This window comes from Oncorhynchus nerka, linkage group LG22 (assembly GCF_034236695.1).
Source record: "Oncorhynchus nerka isolate Pitt River linkage group LG22, Oner_Uvic_2.0, whole genome shotgun sequence".
In the NCBI taxonomy this organism is placed as follows: Eukaryota; Metazoa; Chordata; class Actinopteri; order Salmoniformes; family Salmonidae; genus Oncorhynchus; species Oncorhynchus nerka.
Window position 1 is genome coordinate 63,669,504 of NC_088417.1, and position 21,980 is coordinate 63,691,483.

The following is a 21,980-nucleotide window of genomic DNA, read 5'->3' on the forward strand; positions in this document are numbered from 1 at the left end:
TCTCCCCGCTAACCACTGTTATGCTGGCGTGAGTAGAACAGTAGCTCCAGATTTCCAGAGAGAGCATGCTTGGTGGGAGGAGGTTCAACAAAATAGTCTAGACATGTAGAAACAGCAGATTTCATTTGTATTTGAATGCCTTTACTGTTACCAGATTGGAAAATGTTATTTTCTAGAACTACATTATAAAAAACTATTTTTCCAGTACTACAATATTATTTAAATATTTTTCAATAAAATATACCAATCATCAAATTTTAAAGAAAATATGGTTTATTTTAAAATATTTAATGGCTGAGGCATGAACACATATGGCAACATAATGAATGCGGAGTATATTAAAATCAATAAATACAATATTTTATCTACACATGCAATAACAAGGCAAAGAAAAAAGCTATTTCTCTCCGTATGTAACGGTTAGGCGAACAATGAGTTATACCATACATACATTTTCACATTGGATCTTAGATCGAATGACAAAGTACCAACTGTATTACACTATACCAGTAAATTCTGCAACTATTGAGCACTGCATGTGGAGTCAGAGACCACAGCAATATCTTATGACAGAGTGCCCTCTTGTGGTGAGTCTACATATGAGTGACAGTAGAAAGCAGAGGGCTTACAAAGCACTACTTTGAACAATTTCAAGTCAATTTTCACAAATCATTTTACAAGGAGTGGCACTTAAGTTCATGATCAAGGAATTGCAGTCAACGTACATCACAATTTGAAAGAAGTTAAAACGGTATTGAGATCAAGAGAAACAAACCGATGCAGAAATATCATGGCCATTCTTTACAATGACCGTACAAGTATCTACTACTAATATGCGATTTAAACCTGTATTTTCAATGCTTTTGGCTTTAAATCCAACACATTTACAACTAACATTTCTGGAGTGTGAGTCCCCATACAACCTTGGCATATCACTACACATTGTTCAGTTTCTGTTGTGTACCTGAGTCAAGAGGACAATGACAAAAACTCCCTCTGTCCAACCGGGTTTCAAATTCAAAGGAAAGAAATGTCATTATTAATATATGAACAGATTCTCAATAATCTGTCGAAGCCACATCCCTGGGGAAGAAAAAGACTGCTAATCAAGGTAGGTACAAAGAAAACGCATTAACAAAGTTACATTTTTTTTTTGACACCTTACGATGGGGTCATGGTCTGTTTGTAACGTAACAAGAACGTTGTACAAGAGGAGGCAGCAAATCAAGTCTATGAGGTAGTGCCAATTAAGTACTTCACTGCACTAAATATCAAGGAGTGTAATATATATATATATAACTGTATATGACTTGGATCACTTTGTCTTCTCTGCCCAATCAATATGCTATTGTCTGGAAATGTTAATAGTATGGATATGAAAAAAATACAGATTAGGTTAGGAAAATTCTGATAGGGCACATATACTCCCTTAATTTTAAGTATGACATTTAAAAAAAGGATACTGTCACTTTAAAATATACAAGCTATTCACAGAATTAACAATAAGGCTTAACCATGAAACCACTACCACTGGTGGTATTAAAACAATTATAAAAAATAATTACAAATATGATAAATGTTAAATGTTAATCTGTCAATGTTAGCACTACATTGTACATTACTGTACATTTACTGTACATTCCAAGATTACGTACACATCAGACTGTTATATATTATAAGACCATCAATAAACCAGGAACTAAAGCAATTTGGAGATATTCTTACTTTAAAAAAATCATTACTTCATTTACTACAATACAGTGAAATGTATGACATGGAGCCCTGTAATACTGCAATGCAACTTCAAGATTCACATTCGTTAGCTTTAGCACAAACCACAGAATTAAACGCTTTAGTCTCCACCTGACGTATTTAGCTACAAAACGTATGTACGAGGGGAATCGTGAGTCAAGTACGCCCCGACGAGTTACTGCTGCTGCACAATAAGTCTCAAACTACTCCTTGCGAGACATTGCAGCTTAAGAACACAGTGTAAAGTTAGGCTTACTCTACGCTGTACCCAGAAACAAGGAAATGCTTAGATCCACACAATAAGACTGGAGGCAAGCGCAAACGACCATGCGAGGTTCAAAGGCTTGGCTGTACACAGGCCACATGAAGCATTCTCCCTCTCTCTTTAGATTCACTAGATGCCTGTGCATGGGACCAAGGTGAGCCCTCCCCTTACAATATACAGCGCTTCCAGACCTGTCACAACTAGCGCAGCAAAAATGCTATCCATTATGGCACAGAGGGTAAAGGATATAGGGTGTGGTGTTGCAGCTGCTACGTGAGGATGTGGGCCGTGGAGGGGATGGAAACAAACTCGCGCAGGATGTTCTTGGCCGTCTCCAGGTTGTTCTGGGCGATCATCAGGGCCTTCTGGATGTCCTGGAACGAATAGCCCTGGCTCATCAGACGCTCTATCTCCCCGTTGATGGGTAGTTCCGCACCAAGAACTGGAGAGGGCCCTCCGGATGCTGCTCTGGAGCCCGCTGATGGATTGACAGCAGCGGGCAGGGCCTCTGGGGTGAGAGGGCGGGGCTGCCGGTCTGAGTTGACCCGGCGGGGGAGGGGCTTAGGAGGGCGCTCGGGGTCCTGACCTGGTGCAAACATAGCTGAGAGAGGAGAGAGATGGTGTTTGATAACTATAACTCTGTTATAGCAAGAGAGTGAAAGGATTGAAAACACTAATGCTAAGCTACATACAGGGATCCATGGTAGACAGGCTGTCCATGGAGAGGCACCTGAAGGCAGCCGAGGTGCCGGTGACATCAGAGAGGGTGCGCCTGGCGGGGTCGGGGGAGCCTGGGGTCGGGGGTAGTCATAATCATACACATCCTTTGCCTCAATCTCCTCTACTGCGAGGTGCAGGGGAACCGCAGGGGGCGGAATGAGGTAGTCTGGATAGAAACCAGAGAATTCAGGTGTTAAAAAAAAGATTAAGTGATTTTAATACCCCAAATACAGAATATACATTTTCTATGTGCCGAGATGCATGATAACTGGCTTAACAGATAACCTGATCAATGGTGGGGATCAAAATGAACTGTTAGCCAATCGTGGCCACATTCATTGCGATAGTAGGTTTCTGGGCAGGTATAGAGAAGCAAAAGTTTTTTTTGTGATTCAAGCCCAAGTTAGATGATGGATTTCTGATTGTACAAAGGCATGACTTATGTAACTTGATGTGCAATCAGAAAGGTGAGAAAAGAGATCCTTAATTCATCTCTATGTACCGGACTCTGGGGGCTGCTGTGGCAGGGACAGGGCGGGCAGAGGCTCAGCAGCACTAGCCTGGGCCTTGATGTTACACATGGACTCATACACCTGAGGGTCCTCACAGTCCACATCACACACCACAGTTCTAGGAGAGAAGGAAGGTGAGAGAGAGAAACAGAGAGGGAGAGATGGCGGGCAGAGGGAGGGGCATCAGAAAAACAGTAGTCATGACCCTGTACTGATTTTAGAGATTTAAACCATTCAGGAAATACATACATATTTCTAGGATGGTACAATCATAATCCACTGGGCCACCTCGTAGTGACAGTCTTGAGTGCTCACCGTGAGTCGTGGTCAGTGGTTTGGGGCGGTGGTGGTACGACAGCCCCCGCCATGGCCCAGGAGGGTCCTCCTGAAGGGAGAGAGGTGGGGCTCATGTATTCGTTCTCCTCGTCACTTCCAGAAGACTTCTCACCAGTAGACACCCGTTGAGGTGTCCTAACAGACAGACACACAGTCAGACACTGAGGCAGGTAATACATATGACGCACTTGAATTCCTGATCAATCATACCATGAGACACAAACAAGGAATATAGCCAATCAGTTTTAGTTTAATCAGTTTATTAAGTACACAGCCCTGTTCACGAAAATGGTTCGCTCCTACAGACAGTGGTCACGTGGCTGTGGCTTGCTATATAAAGCAGGCGGACAGGCATCAAGGCATACAGTTACTGTTCGACAACGTTAGAATGTGCAAAACGAGTGACTTAAGCGACTACTTAGTGCCAGGCGCGCAGGTTCCAGTATCTCAGAAACGGATTTTCACGCACGACAGTGTCTAGGGTTTACCGAGAATGTTGCAACAAACAAAAAACATCCAGTCAGCGGCAGTCCTGTGGGTGGAAACAGATTTTTATTTATGTTTTATTTCACCTTTATTTAACCAGGTAGGCAAGTTGAGAACAAGTTCTCATTTACAATTGCGACCTGGCCAAGATAAAGCAAAGCAGTTCGACACATACAACGACACAGAGTTACACATGGAGTAAAACAAACATACAGTCAATAATACAGTAGAAACAAGTCTATATACGATGTGAGCAAATGAGGTGAGATAAGGGAGGTAAAGGCAAAAAAAGGCCAAGGTGGCAAAGTAAATACAATATAGCAAGTAAAACACTGGAATGGTAGATTTGCAGTGAATGAATGTGCAAAGTAGAAATAAATATAATGGGGTGCAAAGGAGCAAAATAAATAAATAAATAAAATAAATACAGTAGGGAAAGAGGTAGTTGTTTGGGCTAAATTATAGGTGGGCTATGTACAGGTGCAGTAATCTGTGAGCTGCTCTGACAGTTGGTGCTTAAAGCTAGTGAGGGAGATAAGTGTTTCCAGTTTCAGAGACTTTTGTAGTTTGTTCCAGTCATTGGCAGCAGAGAACTGGAAGGAGAGGCGGCAAAGAAAGAATTGGTTTTGGGGGGGACCAGAAAGATATACCTGCTGGAGCGCATGCTACAGGTGGGTGATGCTATGGTGACCAGCGAGCTGAGATAAGGGGGGACTTTACCTAGCAGGGTCTTGTAGATGACATGGAGCCAGTAGGTTTGGCGACGAGTATGAAGCGAGGGCCAGCCAACGAGAGCGTACAGGTCGCAATGGTGGGTAATATATGGGGCTTTGGTGACAAAACGGATTGCACTGTGATAGACTGCATCCAATTTTTTGAGTAGGGTATTGGAGGCTATTTTGTAAATGACATCGCCGAAGTCGAGGATTGGTAGGATGGTCAGTTTTACAAGGGTATGTTTGGCAGCATGAGTGAAGGATGCTTTGTTGCGAAATAGGAAGCCAATTCTAGATTTAACTTTGGATTGGAGATGTTTGATGTGGGTCTGGAAGGAGAGTTTACAGTCTAACCAGACACCTAGGTATTTGTAGTTGTCCACGTATTCTAAGTCAGAGCCGTCCAGAGTAGTGATGTTGGACAGGCGGGCAGGTGCAGGCAGCAATCGGTTGAAGAGCATGCATTTAGTTTTACTTGTATTTAAGAGCAATTGGAGGCCACGGAAGGAGAGTTGTATGGTATTGAAGCTTGCCTGGAGGGTTGTTAACACAGTGTCCAAAGAAGGGCCAGAAGTATACAGAATGGTGTAGTCTGCGTAGAGGTGGATCAGAGACTCACCAGCAGCAAGAGCGACATCATTGATGTATACAGAGAAGAGAGTCGGTCCAAGAATTGAACCCTGTGGCACCCCCATAGAGACTGCCAGAGGTCCGGACAGCAGACCCTCCGATTTGACACACTGAACTCTATCAGAGAAGTAGTTGGTGAACCAGGCGAGGCAATCATTTGACAAACCAAGGCTGTCGAGTCTGCCGATGAGGATGTGGTGATTGACTGAGTTGAAAGCCTTGGCCAGATCAATGAATACGGCTGCACAGTAATGTTTCTTATCGATGGCGGTTAAGATATCGTTTAGGACCTTGAGCGTGGCTGAGGTGCACCCATGACCAGCTCTGAAACCAGATAGCATAGCAGAGAAGGTATGGTGAGATTCAAAATGGTCGGTAATCTGTTTGTTGACTTGGCTTTCGAAGACCTTAGAAAGGCAGGATAGGATAGATATAAGTCTGTAGCAGTTTGGGTCAAGAGTGTCCCCCCCTTTGAATTGGGGGATGACCGCAGTTGCTTTCCAATCTTTGGGAATCTCAGACGACACGAAAGAGAGGTTGAACAGGCTAGTAATAGGGGTGGCAACAATTTCGAGCAGATCATTTTAGAAAGAAAGGGTCCAGATTGTCTAACCCGGCTGATTTGTAGGGGTCCAGATTTTGCAGCTCTTTCAGAACATCAGCTGACTGGATTTGGGAGAAGGGGAAATGGGGAAGGCTTGGGCGAGTTGCTGTGGGGGGTGCAGTGCTGTTGACCGGGGTAGGAGTAGCCAGGTGGAAAGCATGGCCAGCCGTAGAAAAATGCTTATTGAAATTCTCCATTATAGTGGTGACAGTGTTTCCTATCTTCAGTGCAGTGGGCAGCTGGGAGGAGGTGTTCTTATTCTCCATGGACTTTACAGTGTCCCAGAACTTTTTTGAGTTAGTGTTGCAGGAAGCAAATTTCTGCTTGAAAAAGCTAGCCTTGGCTTTTCTAACTGCCTGTGTATCATGGTTTCTAGCTTCCCCGAACAGCTGCTTATCACGGGGGCTGTTCGATACTAATGCAGAACGCCATAGGATGTTTTTGTGTTGGTTAAGGGCAGTCAGGTCTGGGGAGAACCAAGGGCTATATCTGTTCCTGGTTCTAAATTGCTTGAATGGGGCATGCTTATTTAAGATGGTTAGGAAGGCATATATATATATTTTTTTTAAACAGGCATCCTCTACTGACGGAATGAGATCAATATCCTTCCAGGATACCCCGGCCAGGTCGATTAGAAAGTCCTGCTCGCTGAAGTGTTTCAGGGAGCGTTTGACAGTGATGAGTGGAGGTTGTTTGACCGCTGACCCATTACGGATGCAGACAATGTGGCAGTGATCGCTGAGATCTTGGTTGAAGACAGCAGAGGTGTATTTAGAGGGCAAGTTGGTTAGGATGATATCTATGAGGGTGCCCGTGTTTAAGGCTTTGGGGAGGTACCTGGTAGGTTCATTGATAATTTGTGTGAGATTGAGGGCATCAAGCTTAGATTGTAGGATGGCTGGGGTGTTAAGCATGTTCCAGTTTAGGTCGCCTAGCAGCACAAGCTCTGAAGATCGATGGGGGGCAATCAGTTCACATATGGTGTCCAGAGCACAGCTGGGGGCAGAGGGTGGTCTATAGCAGGCGGCAACGGTGAGAGACTTGTTTTTAGAGAGGTGGATTTTTAAAAGTAGAAGTTCAAATTGTTTGGGTACAGACCTGGATAGTAGGACAGAACTCTGCAGGCTATCTTTGCAGTAGATTGCAACACCGCCCCATTGATGAGAGGTCGAAAGAGAATGGCAAGAACCATGCGTGTCACAAACTGACCAATAATGGAGCAGTATAACAGTGGTGTGCAGAACGGCATCTCAGAACGCACAACTCATCGATCTTTGTCTTGGATGGGCTATTGCAGCAGACGACCACACAGAGTTCCACTCCTGTCAGCTAAAAACAAGAAGACCCGGCATCAGTGAGGCCTCCCGAGTGGCGCAGTGCCACTAGAGATTCTGGGTTTGAGTACAGGCTCTGTCGAAGCCGGCTGCGACCGGGAGACCCATGGGGCCCATCGTCGTCGATGTTAGGGGAGGGTTTGGCCAGGAGGGATTTCCTTGTCCCATCGCGCACTAGCGACCCCTGTGGCAGGCCGGCCGCAGTGCACGCTGACACGATCACCAGGTGTACGGTGTTTCCGCCGACACATTGGCGCGGCTGGCTTCCAGGTTAAGTGGGCATTGTGTCAAGAAGCAGTGCGGCTTGGTTGGGTCGAGTTTTGGAGGACACATGGCTCTCAACCTCTCCCGAGTCCGTACGGGAGCTGCAGCGATGAGACAAGACTAACTACCAATTGGATAGCACGAAATTGGGGAGAAAAAAGGGCCAAAAAAAACAAGGACTGGAAAAAAATTCCTGGTCCGACAAATCCTGGTTCATGTTCCATCATGCTGATGGCAGAGTCAGGATTTGGCGTAAGCAGCATGAGTCCGTAGACCCATCCTGCCTGGTGGTGTACTGGTGTGGGGAATGTTTTCCTGGCACCTGAGCGACTAATCAAAATTTAACATCTACATTACATCCACACATATTTTATCCATATCTATACAAATGCCATACCTGATTGCCAAGGAGTAGATAGCATTGGTCGCTGCCAGTGGCTTTGCTCTGGGGATGCAGTCACTGTCACTGGGCCCGTTGGTCTGTGGCAGGGCCTTGGCAACAGGCCGGGGAACCATGTAGTTGGAGGCCCAGTTGGGCTCCGGAGGGGTGCATGGCAGGGGTCTCCTCTGGAGCCGGCCCTCTGTGGGTCCAAGGGGAGAGGGACGCTCGGGTGGGGGGAGGTGGGGGTAACTCTCGCAGGGCAGGAGGGAGAGGCAAAGGTTTGTCTCTGTGGAGGGCTGCAATCTGGGGAGAGCAGACATTAATATGACTGGATGCAATTTATAATTGTAAATTCATTTGAAGTCGTTCTGGATTAGAGTGTCTGCTAAATTAGTTAAATATAAATGTCACATGACATGCATGGTCACACACCATTATATACATAAGAAAACTTGAATTTGATTAAGTGATTGATGGATTAAGACCTCCACTTGCCTTGGGTGTGGCTCCTTGGCCCAGGGCCCCTGGGGAGCTGGGAGGCCTCGGCGGCACCAGGTCCAGCCGGGGGGGCACGGGGGGCAGTGGCGTCACAGGGGAGGGTGGACGCTCTACCTGAAAACACACAGGGGAGACATTAAAACAAACTAGAGGTCAGACTGTTTCTACAACTTATAGATAGAGGAGCTGTTTTTCTTGTTGTTGATTTACTGGGTGGTGTATCTGATTGGCGAATTCTGAAAACGACCAAATCTTTTATAGATTGCCTTTTCACATTGAGCACATAAGGAAACAATTATGTTGTGAGATGGTGTGTGTAGGAGAAAGAGAGAGAACATGACAAAGTCTGACTGATTCCAGATGGTGGCTGGGGGTGAGGAAGTCTTGCCTTGGTGCAGGCCAGCCTGCTCATGTTGAGGTGTGGGTCCTCCAGGCGCTCGTCATCGTCCTCATCGTTGCTCGGGGAGACTGACAGGGAGCCCCCTCCCTCCGCCCCGTAGGGTCCCTGGAAGCTGGCGAAGGAGGCCCCGCTGCCGTTGTTCTTGGGGCGGAAGGGGTCCACCACGATGGGCTCTGTGCCTTTAATCTCACAGCGGCAGAACGGACAGCCCTGCCCCTCCGACTCCTAAAGAGAGAAAAAAAAAAAAAAAATAAAGGAGAGGAAGAGGGGAGAGTAACAGTACAGGACCAAAATAGAGTAAATCCAGATCAAATGTATAAAATATGTGAGTGAAACAGACACTCCTTCAGGGTGAAGCAACTCTGGGACCGACCTGCCAGGCAGTGAGACAGGAGGTGCACATGAGGTGGCTACAGGGCTCGATCTTCACGTCCTTGTCATTCTCGGCACAGATCTTACACAGCTGGAATGTGGAGCCCATCTCACAGTAGAGCTCGTACTGCTCCTGTAACACAGAGAAGAGAAAGGAGACAACAGAAATGTCAGAATATCTCAGCGCATGCATACTACAATTGAACAAATATTTCCTTTTCTGATTTTAGGAAACAGCCATCTATACAGGCAGCATTCTGACTTGAGAAAGACGGACATAAATCAGAATAAGTACACAAACGTACGTTTAGGGCGTTGTAAGCTATGGAAAATTACAGTAAGCAAACTTTTGAGTCACACAAGTGAATCTGAAGTCTGAATTACGAACAGTACTTTGTGGACGTGAGTGTCTGACCTGTGTGACTTTGATGTGGTCCTGTGGGGAGGGCTCACACAGGCCTGTGAGGTCTGGGTTCTGGGTCCGGCCATCTGGGAACAGGTAGCTGGACAGAGAGAGCAACAAACCAAAACATTTCAATGGCCAGTTGAAGCCACAGGCTGTATGATTTCCTGTTATTTCAACTATTGTGCAATTCTGTGGTGACTTTAGTTTATAGTCTTAGAAACTGATTTCAACCACTTTCAGAGGAAACTTCATAACAGATTCAGCAAACGCCTTCACTGAACCAGAGAAGGTAGTAGTTGGTCATTCTTTCATCTTGGCTATGTCATGGTACTCACAATCCCTCCCTGTATCCGTCAATGAGGGCCTGGAAGAGGGGCTTGTTGTGGGGAATAGTCTGCAGAATGTTCCCATCTGCAGTGACGTAGCCAATGGCCCACTGGCCCAGCCGAGTGCAGCTCAGTCTAAAGATATAGCTGGGACAGAGGGATATGTGTGGTGTGTGAGGGCCTGTCGTAATTTGCAAACCGGTTGTACATGTAGAATGATCCCTGAAATACAGCACGTCGAATGAACGGCAGACGAACGGTAGATCCAGAAGGCGAGGTCAGTACAGCTGCCTCAAAGCTGGGATCGAGAGACTGAAAAACAGCTTCTATCTCAAGGCCATCAGACTGTTAAATAGCCATCACTAGCACATTATAGGCTGCTGCCCTATATACATAGACTTGAAATCACTGGCCACTTTAATAATGGAACACTAGTCACTTTAATAATGTTCACATATTCTGCATTACTCATCTCATATGTATATACTGTATTCTATTCTACTGAATCTTAGTCTACGCCGCTCTGACATTGCTCATCCAAATATTTACACTACCGTTCAAAAGTTTGGGGCCACTTAATGGCCTAACATCAAATTGATCAGAAATACAGTGTAGACATTGTTAATGTTGTAAATGACTATTGCAGCAACCATCATTCCTGTGTTCCAATGGCACTTTGTGTTAGGTAATCCAAGTTTATAATTTTAAAAGGCTAATTGATCATTATAAAACCTTTTGCAATTATGTTAAAACAGCTGAAAACTGTTGTTCTAATTAAAGAAGCAATAAAACGGGCCTTTAGACTAGTTGAGTATCTGGAGCATCAGCATTTGTGGGTTCGATTACAGGCTCAAAATGGCCAGAAACAAAGAACTTTCTCCTGAAACTCGTCAGTCTATTCTAGGTCTGAGAAATGAAGGCTATTCCATGCAAGAAATTGCCAAGAAACTGAAGATCTCATACAATGCTGTGTACTACTCCCTTCACAGAACAGTACAAATTGTCTCTAACCAGAATAGAAAAAGGAGTGTGAGGCCCAGGTGCACAACTGATACAACGGGTACTATTTAATGAAGCTGCCAATTGAGGACTTGTGAGGAGTCTGTTGCTCAAACTAGACACTAATGTACTGGTCCTCCTGCTCAGTTGTGCACCGGGGCCTCCCACTCCTCTTTCTATTCTGGTTAGAGCCAGTTTGCACTGTTCTGTGAAGGGAGTAGTACACAGCTATGTATGAGATCTTCAGTTTCTTGGCAATTTCTAGCATTGAATAGCCTATATATACATTTTTTTTTTTTTATCAGCCGTTTCCAGCTACAATAGTAATTTACAACATTAACAATGTCTACACTGTAATTCTGATCAATTTTATGTTATTTTAATGGACAAAAAACAAGGACACTTCTAAGTGACCCCAAACTTTTGAACGGTAGTGTATATATTCTTAATTCCATTCCTTTAGATGTGTGTAGTTTGTGTATTGCTGTGAAATTGTTAGATTTTACTTGTTAGATATAACTGCACTGCTGGAGCTATAAACACAAGCATTTCGCTACACCCGCAATAACATCTGCTAAACATGTGTAAGTGACCAATAAAATTGGATTTGAGATCAACCTTCAGTGCGGTGTGTGTGGTCAATAAGGGGAGTTGTGAGTGTATATGATGTATTTGGATGGTCTGTGTGCCTCACTGTTTGTGTGTTAGTGTGTATGGAAGTGCATGCAAGTGTGTGTATGTCATGTGTATTTGTCTCACCTGCCAGGCTTGTGGATGAACCTCTGAAGCCGGGCCTTAACCTCGTCGTAGGTGAGGAAGGCCATGTACCCGGAGTGTGTGACAGCCAGACTGTTCCAGTTTCTCAGGAGAGATGACCACGGCTGCACAATACAACACACAAACCACGGTCAAAACATTGACAACAAATCATAATCCTAGTTGATAATAAAAAAAACACTTGTGTTCCCACTGGGATTCAATGCCTCTGATCCGATTACGGGGAATAAGTCACTGGCTTACTAGTGCTCTTCCATAATGTCCCTAGGAGAGCAGCATAACGTCATGGCAGGCTTTTTTTTGCAATACTCGACTTGAGTGGGTTGAGTCACTGAAGTGATCTTCCTGTGCGGCTTTGCGCCCCCTCAGGCTCGTTTGGTGGAGGAGATCTTTGTGGGTAGTAAGTTGGTGGTAGGGCTGTTACAGTGACCGTATTACCACCACACCGTCACGAGTCATGACATTCAAATTCCACGTGACCGTTTAGTCACGGTATTTAGGCTTCTCCAAGCTCTTGATGGTCATTATAGTAGCCTACCAAACTTGTTAACTGCCTGGTACTCAGCATTCTATTGTCCCTCTAATCACTCTGACATCAATGCAAATGTCATCAAAAATCTAATCAAACACTTGATGAGAGCCCATGAGCTCATGTTGTGCAACATTTCTATATGCTTTGCAATTGCTTGAGAACAGAATGATGGCCTCTATTAAAAAGAGGATCCCATCAGCTTTCTATAGACAAGGCCTACTATATATATATATATATATATATTTCTCAGCTTTCCTAATATGAAGCACATTGCTTCTCTTTACAACAGGAGTTTAGCCTACCTGACTGGCATTAAAATTAACCACGTGAAAAGCATCCTCCATTCGCTATTTAAGTGGATAGGTGACAGATATTTTTCCAGCTGCCCCTGTTTTGAGACAGCGCATGATAATGGTCCATTCTAAATCAAAACAAATTCAACACATTATTTAGAATATGGAAAGACCAGATTAATACAAAAAAAGTCTGATGGGTGACAATAGCCTATCACTTGTGAATTACAGTTGAAGTCGGAAGTTTACATACACCTTAGCCAAATACATTTAAACTCAGTTTCACAAGTCCTGACATTTAATCCTAGTAAAAATTCCCTGTCTTAGGTGAGCTAGGATCACCACCATATTTTAAGAATGTGAAATGTCAGAATAATAGTAGAGAGAATGATTCATTTCAGCTTTAATTTCTTTCATCACATTCCCAGTGGGTCAGAAGTTTACATACACTCAATTAGTATTTGGTAGCATTGCTTTTAAATCGTTTAACATCGGTCAAGCGTTTCAGGTAGCCTTCCACAAGCTTCCCACAATAAGTTGGGTGAATTTTGGCCCATTCCTCCTGACAGAGCTGGTGTAACAGAGTCAGGATTGTGGGCCTCCTTGCTCGAACACACTTTTTCAGATCTGCCCACAGATTTTCTATGAGACTGAAGTCAAGGATTTGTGATTCCCACTGCAATACCTTGACTTTGTTGTCCTTAAGCCATTTTGCCACAACTTTGGAAGTATGCTTGGGGTCATTGTTCATTTGGAAGACCCATTTGCGACAAAGCTTTAACTTCCTGACTGATGTCGTGAGATGTTGCTTCAAAATATCCACATAATATCCACAAAGCACCCCCACAACATGATGCTGCCACCCCTGTGCTTCACAGGTGAGATGGTGTTCATCAGCTTGCAAGCTTCCCCCTTTTTCCTCCAAACATAACAATGGTCATTATGGCCAAACAGTTCTATTTTTTATTCATCAGACCAGAGGACATTTCTCCAATAAGTACGATCTTTATCCCTACGTGCAGTTGCAAACCGTACTGTGGCTTTTTTTATGGCGGTTTGGAGCAGTGGCTTCTTTCTTGCTGAGCGGACTTTCAGGTTGTGTCGATAGAGGACTCGTTTTACTGTGGATATAGATATTTTGGACCTGTTTCCTCCAGCATCTTCACAAGGTCCTTTGCTGTTGTTCTGGGATTGATTTTCACTTTTCACACCAAAGTACGTTTATCAGACAGAACGTGACAGAACGTGTCTCCTTTCTGGGCGGTATGACAGCTGCATGGTCCCATGGTGTTTATACTTGCGTACTATTGTTTGTCCAGATGAACGTGGTACCTTCAGGCATTTGGAAATTGCTCCCAAGAATGAACCAGACATGTGGAGGTCTACAATTTTTTTTCTGGGGTCTTGGCCGATTTCCCCACGATGTCAAGCAAAGAGGCACTGAGTTTGAAGGTAGGCCTTGAAATACATCCACAGGTACAACTCCAAATGACTCAAATTATGTCATTTAGCCTATCAAAAGGCTTCTAAAACCATGACCTCATTTTCTGGAATTTTCCAAGCTGTTTACATCAAGTCACAGTCAACTTAGTGTATGGCACAATCAACTTCTGACCCACTGAAATGTAAAGCTAAATAATCTGTCTGTAAACAATTGTTGGTAAAATTACTTGTGTCATACACAAAGTAGATGTCCTAACTGACTTGCAAAAACTATAGTTTGTTAACAAGACATTTGTGGAGTGGTTGAAAAACAGGTTTTAATGACTCCAACCTAAGTGTATGTAAACTTCCGACTTCAACTGTACTGTATATATTATGATGCGCAGCTTAAAGCAAACAGCGCATTATTTTTGGGGACTTTTTAAACTTATAGCTCATGTAGCCTAGCTCATAGGCCTATATGTTTCGATAATGTTTGTATCACAACTAAAGTGGCCAAATAACTTCTTAAAATAAAGCACTTTAATCTGTTTTACAAAGGGTGTAGAACCTAAAAATGGCATACATACGCAGTCTTGAGTTACAAGTTTGGAAAAGATCATTTTCACCATAAAAATGCACCTTTATAATATAAAAGCAATAGATGCTTATTTGCATTTGTGGTCACTTTTGAGAATGGTACTTTCCTGCTAATGGAACGTTAGTGCTTATAGCCTACTGACGTGTGAGCATTGCTGTGCTTATAATGTGAAGAAATAGCCTAATTGTTTATCTTAAAATGTTGATAAACTTTGTCATCTGTTGCGTCAGGCTCATTGCTTAAAACAGTTATTTTGATGCTAGTGGTTGTATTAATTTGGGATCTATTGCATCCCACAACTGTCCCAGATAATATCTGGAATATTTATTTCTCGCACAAAATTAGAGTAGATCAACTTTTGTACTATGGGGGATAGTAGATTAATATAGGCTAATGCTTTTACTGTTCGTTAGGCCTAATCATCTTGTTGGCTGACGAAAAGTAAATGTGGACAGTTCTTCCAATATGCGCCTCGGGAATTAGATAAGGACGCGCCCTGATGTGTCTGTCTTCCCTTGTAGCCTGTGAGAAAGACCCGATCACGTGATGGAGAGGTGCTTCGGCAGGCAGCTTTGAGAAGCAAATTATATTTATTATATTCAGCCTAAGGGCACTGGCTGCAAAAGGCACAGATTTTTTTAGGGGGCATTAAGGCCACACAAAGGGGATGAAGCCGGAAAATTCGAGGCATTATCAAGTGCTTGTCAAATTGTGAGTGAGTGATTGATGAAGTATTTACAGCCTGCGCAACAACAAAAAGTAGAGCTCATGCCTTTCATGCAACTTTTTTCAAATCACCATGCGTCACATCATGCAGCCTTAGAAATTATTAAAAATCTAAACATATAGCCCAACATTTGTATCACAACTAAAGTTACATAAATAACAGAATAGGCGCATGTGCACACTCCCTCAAATCATTTGGAGAAAATATCCTTTCTATTTTATTCAGCTATGTTCAATTGTATTCTTCATACTATAAAATAATGCCACGGAATTCTAAGCAAATCTTGTCTGCTAAATGAACTAGTATAGCCCACAGGCATTTGGCATAACCAGATCAGGACCTAACATAAGGACAACTTCTGAAATAGACTGCCCTTTCTTCATATCATGTTTCTTTAGACTGTTTAAAATAAATCATGGATTTATTGTGATGGTGAAGACTATATTATATGGATTTATTAGACTTTAAAAAGTAGATGGTCCAAAGGCCTGCATCAGTGACTTGTAGGCTATGCTTGGAAGCCAGGAGATGCTAAATGTGTTTATGTAAATTAAAGGTCAATTACCATGAGACCGGCAGTTATTTGCTTGACAATCACTGGCTGACAAAATATCATGACCACCAGCCCTGGTCTGTTGATTTCCCACTAGTGGTGTGGGGGCTGTGCTTTGGCAAATTGGGTGGGGTTATATGCTGCCTGGTTGGCTCTGTCCATGGGTATCGTCGGAGTATGTATTCTGCAATAGTCTATGTGCCGGGGAGCTAGGGTCAGAGTGTCTTATCTGGTATCCTGTGTGAACTTAAGTATGCTCTCTCTAATTTTCCCATATTTCTCTCCCCTCCTGAAGGACCTGAGCCCTAGGACCATCTGGCCGGATGACTCCTGTCTGCCCCCGTCCCCAGTTCACCTGTTCGTGCTGCTGATCCAGTTTATGCTGTTTCGCCTGTGTCTATGGAACCCTGACCTGTTCACCAGACAAGCTATCTTGTCCCGGACCCTCTCCCTCCCGCACCTGCTGTCTTGACCTCTGAATGTTCGGCTATGAAAATCCAACTGACATTTACCCCTGAAGTGCTGACCTGTTGCACTCTACAACCACTGATTATTTGACCCTGCTGGTCATCTATGAACTTTTGAACATCTTGAAGAATAATCTGGCCTTAGTGGCCATGTACTCTTATAATCTCCACCCGGCACAGCCAGAAGATGACTGGCCATGCCTCAGAGCCTGGTTACTCTCTTGGTTTCTTCCTAGGTTCCAGCCTTTCTAGGGAGTTTTTCCTAGCTACCGTGCTTCTACATCTGCATTGCTTGCCTTTTTGGGTTTTAGGCTGGGTTCTGTATAAGCGCTTTATGACATCTAATGATGTAAAAACGGCTTGATAAATACATTTGATTTTGTCCTTCACCTGATATTTACTACAACTGTGGTCACCAACCATGGTCTGGAGAGCTACAGGGCGTGCATGATTTTGTTCCAGCCCAGCTCTAAATCCCCTCAATGTCTTGATGATTAATTGATTATCATGTTCAAACTGATGCGTTAGTGGTGGGCTGCAACAAAAGCCAGCATACCCAGTAGCTCTCCAGGGCCACTGGCTGGTAACCACTGCTGCACTACATTGGTTAAACATTTACAAGCATCTCCAGTTCAATTCTCAAGGCTAATTTGAGGAAGTAATTTTGGTTTCAGTCTGCCGGGAGTCAGGCTGTGGAAACACTTGTGGCCTCTGTGCACACACAGTCGAGGGAACTACTGTAAAGGCCACGCACAGTCAGAATACTGAACACGTACTGACTGAATTTGAACCATCCCACCCTAAATAATGATACAGCAGCTATTTCTACCTTTGTACTCACATGTCCTTATGGCCTAAAAAAAGTACCCATGGTTGAAATTAACCACCCACACAGTGGTGTCACAGGCCTTTCCTTAGCCACCTCCAACAGTTTTGTTAACTTCTACAGTGAACTCTACATAGCAGTTGAGCTCTGTATAGATTTAGCGCCCCAGAGAGAAAACAACTTTGTGACTGTAGAAGGTAATAAAGTTGCCGTTGTGCTTAAAGCTAGAATCCTTAGTTGCTACATCTATTTTTGGAAAAGTCCAATGGCAGAGACGCAAGTTGCTTAGGGTGGTACCTTAATTATTAAATCAATGACTCGGTGACCATGTCAAAGTAAGTGGTCCTGAATGCACTTACTGTAAGTCACTTTGTATTATTTTAGCAGATGCTCTCACCCAAAGTAATATGATAGTGAGTGATTCAGGAAAGGAATGGGGTGCAGTGAAAGCACATTCCCTAAATATTGGTGGTGGAATGGGTGCAAAACTATTTTGGTCGTGGATGAGTTGAGTTTCCTCCATTCAATCTAAAGTGTTTTAGGCACCTGGAAAAGCGTTATACAAATGCATCCATCACCATCATTACTTGAGTTTGAGAAACTTAAATGCAAATGCATGCAAATCATTACCTGGAAGAGCCTGGTGAAAATGTCAAACTCGAAGACAGAGATGTAGTCGTTGCAGGTGAGGTCGATGGTAGACTTGAGAGCCATGGCTTCCAGGCCTGAGCTGATTGGGTGGAACTCATGAAGAGACTGGCGGAACGTCCTCCATGGAACAATGGTCCTACAGAGGGGAAAGCTTTTAGTGATACAAAAGTTGTATTTATCCCCAGGCATGTTTTGGTTAAGCATTTAATTTTAAGGATATTTTATATAATAGATGAACCAAAAAAAAAAAAACTCACTTATCACCAAAAGACCTTCTCCAGAACTCAGCGGCGTCAGCTTTGGTGATGCGGAAGTTGTCTCCTTGGAACAGGCCATTGGGAAAGATGGCTTTTAGCTCAGCCAGCATGTGGCTGAATATCAGCGACAGCTTGGTCAGGTTTCGCCTATGGAGAAAGGGTATCTTATATCTCATCTTAGCAAATCAGGTCCTCAAACAAACCTCATATATCCCTGAGGTTGACTAATGGTAATGCATTCTCTTGGCTATACTACAATTAGGCTAGGTAGTATAAGCCTAGCCGCTTAGGATTGGATAATAAATTCACATTAGTCTACTAAACTAATACCTTTGAGTGGGGACTGGTATGCAATACCAACTGGAGTATTCACTACAGGCGATCAAAGGGAAAGTGCAATAGAGAAGCAATTGCGTTTGATTCAATTACATTCATCTTACTTGCTCACCCATTCAGTTGTAAGAAAGTGTGATGAGGTTCTTAGAAGTGTAATCTGTGTGGTGGTATATGCTGGATACAGCCTGGTGGGTTTATCTTTAGACCACAAAAGTTTACACAGGGTCTAAACATTTATTTATTTATTTTTACATTCCTCCAAATACTTGTTAAGATGTTCACCCTAAGAAAAAAAAACTATTTTTCCAACCAAACTATTTCATGTTGTATACAAGTACTAGCACGTCCATTTCCTATAATGGCTCATGCATTTGTGCTATACTTGTGAGTAAGAAGAATCACTGATAGCATCATTGCTTTCACAGAACTAGAATGAGATTACAGTTCTATGATTGCTTCACTGAAACCTAAAGTAAACAGGATGGGTTTTTAGCTTAGTAGTGTCTTTTTGATTAAAAGAGGAAATATACCCTAAACAGATCTGGTCATCATTTAGCCTAATGGTTCTTGCATCACTCAGCTTTACAGAACATTAGCTGTACCTAAATAACAAAAAATGTCCAATTCCCATTTTCTAGTATTTTTTTGTGTGTAAATGGTTATAAATCGTTGCAAATAACACAACATGTGCTTTATTCATAGGACATTGGATTGAGGTGTGGGGTAGTTTCTTGGAAGAAATTCAAAACACTGATCACACAGCATCTCCCACTAGGGCGCTCCTATTTTTAAGCTTCACTCAAGAGTAGGTTAACCCTGCTGAGACATGCATAAATGCTCTTATACCTCCCGCAAGTGGTCAAAATCACTTGAGAAACTCTTTGAAAATAAGATATACCAGTCACCTTGATACCGAGAAAAGAAACCTTTGATAGGAACTAGGCCTACTATTCAAGTTTGGTTCTAGCCTTAAAGCTGAACGACAAAAAGCAGAAACAGACTGGCACCCAGCAGGCTCAATATCCTCCTACATTTTACCTGGGCTGAGAGTTCTCCTCATACATGCGCTCCTTTGCCTCCTTGAACAAGCTCATGGTCTGCTTGATCTTATTGGTCAGGTTCTCCATCACCACCCGGAAGTACTCGTTCTCCCCGAGAATCTCCATCTTGCCCTCGTAGCGGGACAGGATGGTGCGGAGGTGCTGGTAGGTGTCTGGCAGCAGGTCCAGGATGTAGGGGGGGCTGTTCTTCAGGGCCACCTTAGGGTTCTGGCAGAGACGTACCACCTGCGTGGGAAAGGGAGGATGAGACGAGGTCAGAGGACCCTGGACGTGTTTCTCCAACGTGCATCTGTGTGAAATTAAACTTTTTTTATTTACAGTCTGGTTGATGTTTATATTTCAGCTGGTTCACCCAACCAGGCCTAGCCAGTACCTTGCTAGTGTCTCAACTGTCCTTTTTGAAAGTACACCAAGTAGTCCTTATCATCTTTGTTTATAAGCACTTCGCTATACCTGTAATAACAGCTGCAAAATAAGTGTACCCAACCAATAAAATTTTATTTGAAGAAAATATAGTTGATATTTTTACCACACCAGCAGTAGGAAAGGGAACAGACTATTTTGAAGGCCTATCATTTCTTCTAGTTGTGTCAAATGTAAAATACACGTGGGAAAAAAACAACTTTTAGGCCTACTTATATCTGAAAATGGCCATTTGACACATGGAACTGGTACGCTTGTGTTCATTCAAACTGGAGTGAGCGAGCAAAAGAGGAAGGGTGTAATAACCACCTGATGGTTAGTTCATCAGACTTTGAAAACAGACTTTGTTGTGAAACTGAATAACTGTTTTCCTGCCAAAGACAACTTGTACACTCTGCTTAAGTCAAAATTGCCCAATCAGCATAATTGGTAATTGTGGCCATTTGGGGAACAATGTATTTATTGGAGCCCATTTTATAAATAAAAAAAAATGTCTGAATATGTTACCTTCTTTTTGCAAAATAAATAGTTGTGACTTAGCATGATCAGTCTTGTGGTAATTGCTCACCGCATATGAAAAGTACACCGTCCTATTTTGCTATTACTACACTATGGACATTTGCAAAGCTTGAATTTCATATTCTGAGTATTCTGGCTATTTAAATGGACAATTGCACTACCTATTAAAAGGACTTAACATAAGACCTGAGGAAATGAGATGGCTTGTTACCTACCTTATCCATAAGTTTCCAGCATTTCTCCACCATTTTCTTGTCTACCACCGCAGGTTGGGGAGGCTGGAGAGGCTGGTGATTGGGCTGAAATGCGTCCTTCATCAAGCCGATGAGACCCGCGCCCCTCCTCGGATTTCCTGCCATGCTTCTGTCGCCGGCCGGGGGAGAGCCCCGGGGCTTGGAGGCCGTCAATGAATGACAATTCTGGGCACGTATTTATTAAACACGGTAGTTGCCGATCTCTATTGTTCTCGAATAAAGACAGTAATAACCACACAAATATCACAAGACGAATTAATGAATGGTAAGCTTGCTAGCTAGCTGATTTAAAGTCTTCATCTGCCCTCTCCTTTCGTCGGAAAAGACAGGCGTTTGCATAGTTCAACCTCCTGCCTGGTTGTTCAATTTGTGACCCGTCTGTTATATTTGTGGACAGGCTTGGATGAACACAGGGCACACGCAAATACAAAAGCGTATTGATTAAATAATAATAATAATATCGAGCTAAGTATACTGGCTAATTTCTTCAGACTTCTAGCTAAATAGGAGCGTAGCTAGCTTGCTAATATTTGTCTGTTTTCTTCCTATGTTTCAGTTTTTTTCCGCCTGTAGAGCAAATCGGGTAACTTCCGGTTTGGAATGTAGCTTCAAACGCAAAAAAGTATATATATATATATATATTTTTTTTTTTTAAAGTCTTCTTCTATTGTTTTATGGAGGTCGCAAACAAACGTTAGATGTGCATGCCGCCACCTACTGTGTGTCCATCTACTGTTCTGGAGCATTAATTTTCTCAATTAAGATAGTATCAACTCCGGTGTCCTCTCTCTTTTGAAAAAGGTCAAAGGTAATCAAGAAGAGGCGGCGAGGAGAGGGAACGTGGACTAAAATGCGCTCCTATGAAATGAGACTGTCTTCCAATCGCGCGCCATCAGGCAAATTACGTTTACAGGGTGGAATCCCAAAATAAATGTATAAAGTGATACAAACGAATTTGCAATACATTTTATACATGAAAGGATACGTAGCATAACGTTTTTAAATGTGTGTATGCTTTTCTCATTCCAGAAAACGATAGATGATTTAAAGGGGGTGTGGCAGATTTCAAAACTTTTCAGTGAAGGACACTTGTGCTTCCTCGCCTAAAGGAGGGAATCGAGGAGTGAATGGTTGTCTTCCATTTGCCTACCAACGAATTGATACACTCTTCGTTTCGGGTCACAAAGGAGAGGAAAGAATTTACTCAATAGAGAAATCCCCACTGTGACAAAAAGGAGAGGGGGAACAGAATGGGGAAACAGAAGAAAAATTTGCCCTA

At 43.1% G+C, this 21,980-nt stretch overlaps 1 pseudogene; it reads right to left on the reverse strand.

Moving 5' to 3' along the window:
- Positions 1 to 250: 250 nt before the first annotated feature.
- LOC115105473 (E3 ubiquitin-protein ligase CBL-like) lies at positions 251 to 21,332 on the reverse strand (annotated as a pseudogene).
- Between the last annotated feature and the right edge of the window lie 648 nt (positions 21,333 to 21,980).